Here is a 1,396-nt window from a genome sequence, read left to right as displayed (position 1 = left end):
GGGCCAGCAGGGCGATGATTCAACTTCGGATCATGTGATGTCTGTGACTGTTTCGCCGATTACATGAGTGATTACTTTACCTCTCGAAAATTCCTTGATGGAAATTTTGCGAAGGCTCAAAGGGCACGCCCACATTTGAACCGAGGACCTGCTGATCTGCAGTCAGCCGCTCTACCACTGAGCTACACACCCATACACACTATTCGACTAGTCCTCCATTTGACCTATTTTCATTCAAAATTGCACTCTTCACTGTGTCGTTTACAGCCAGCTCAATCGAGTCGTCCTCTAATGATTCTCACTAAACTTATATACCCTACCCGAGGATCGAACTCGGAATCTCCACCTTAGGAGGGTGGCGCCTTATCCATTGGGCCAGCAGGGCGATGATTCAACTTCCGATCATGTTGATGTCTGTGACTGTTACGCCGATTACATGAGTGATTACTCTACCTCTCGAAAATTCCTTGATGAAAATTTTGCGAAAGTTCAAAGAACACGCGCAGATTTGAACCGAGGACCTGTTGATCTGCAGTCAGCCGCTCTACCACTGAGCTACACACCCATACACACAATTCGACTAGTCCTCCATTTGACCTATTTTCATTCAAAATTTCACTCCTCACTGTGTCGTTTACAGCCAGCTCAATCGAGCCATCCTCCACAATGAATCTCATTAAATTTATATACCCTACTCGAGGATCGAACTCGGAATCTCCACCTTAGGAGGGTGGCGCCTTGTGCATTGGGCCAGCAGTGCGATGATTCAACTTCGGATCATGTTGATGTCTGTGACTGTTTCGCCGATTACATGAGTGATTACTCTACCTCTCGAAAATTCCTTTATGGAAATTTTGCGAAAGTTCAAAGGGCACGCCCGGATTTGAACCGAGGACCTGCTGATCTGCAGTCATCCGCTCTACCACTGACCTACACACCCATACACACAATTCGACTAGTCCTCCATTTGACCTATTTTCATTCAAAATTTCACTCCTCACTGTGTCGTTTACAGCCAGCTCAATCGAGTCGTCCTCTAATGATTCTCACTAAACTTATATACCCTACTCGAGGATCGAACTCGGAATCTCCACCTTAGGAGGGTGGATCCTTATCCATTGGGCCAGCAGGGCGATGATTCAACTTCCGATCATGTTGATGTCTGTGACTGTTACGCCGATTACATGAGTGATTACTCTACCTCTCGAAAATTCCTTGATGAAAATTTTGCGAAAGTTCAAAGGACACGCGCGGATTTGAACCGAGGACCTGCTGATCTGCAGTCAGCCGCTCTATCACTGAGCTACACACCCATGCACACAATTTGACTAGTCCTCTATTTGACCTATTTTCATTCAAAATTTCACTTCTCACTGTGTCGTTTACAGCCAGCTCA

General features: G+C 46.0%; 7 non-coding genes across 7 annotated transcripts; all 7 read right to left on the bottom strand.

The window, feature by feature from the left end:
- Nucleotides 1-120: 120 nt before the first annotated feature.
- Pmar_PMAR010569 lies at nt 121-192 on the bottom strand. Its single transcript has one exon. It is a non-coding gene; the product is annotated as a tRNA-Cys (tRNA).
- A 120-nt stretch (nt 193-312) lies between these two features.
- Pmar_PMAR010568 lies at nt 313-385 on the bottom strand. The gene has a single exon. It is a non-coding gene; the product is annotated as a tRNA-Arg (tRNA).
- A 108-nt stretch (nt 386-493) lies between these two features.
- On the bottom strand, nt 494-565 carry Pmar_PMAR010567. The gene has a single exon. It is a non-coding gene; the product is annotated as a tRNA-Cys (tRNA).
- Nucleotides 566-687: 122 nt separating this feature from the next.
- Pmar_PMAR010566 lies at nt 688-760 on the bottom strand. The gene has a single exon. It is a non-coding gene; the product is annotated as a tRNA-Arg (tRNA).
- A 108-nt stretch (nt 761-868) lies between these two features.
- On the bottom strand, nt 869-940 carry Pmar_PMAR010565. The gene has a single exon. It is a non-coding gene; the product is annotated as a tRNA-Cys (tRNA).
- A 120-nt stretch (nt 941-1,060) lies between these two features.
- Nucleotides 1,061-1,133, bottom strand: Pmar_PMAR010564. Its single transcript has one exon. It is a non-coding gene; the product is annotated as a tRNA-Arg (tRNA).
- Nucleotides 1,134-1,241: 108 nt separating this feature from the next.
- Nucleotides 1,242-1,313, bottom strand: Pmar_PMAR010563. The gene has a single exon. It is a non-coding gene; the product is annotated as a tRNA-Cys (tRNA).
- Between the last annotated feature and the right edge of the window lie 83 nt (nt 1,314-1,396).

Source organism: Perkinsus marinus (genome assembly GCF_000006405.1).
Source record: "Perkinsus marinus ATCC 50983 genomic scaffold scf_1104296965536, whole genome shotgun sequence".
Lineage (NCBI taxonomy): Eukaryota > Perkinsozoa > Perkinsida > Perkinsidae > Perkinsus > Perkinsus marinus.
Note: the sequence above shows the minus strand (reverse complement) of the source record. Positions and strands in the feature narration are given on the sequence as shown.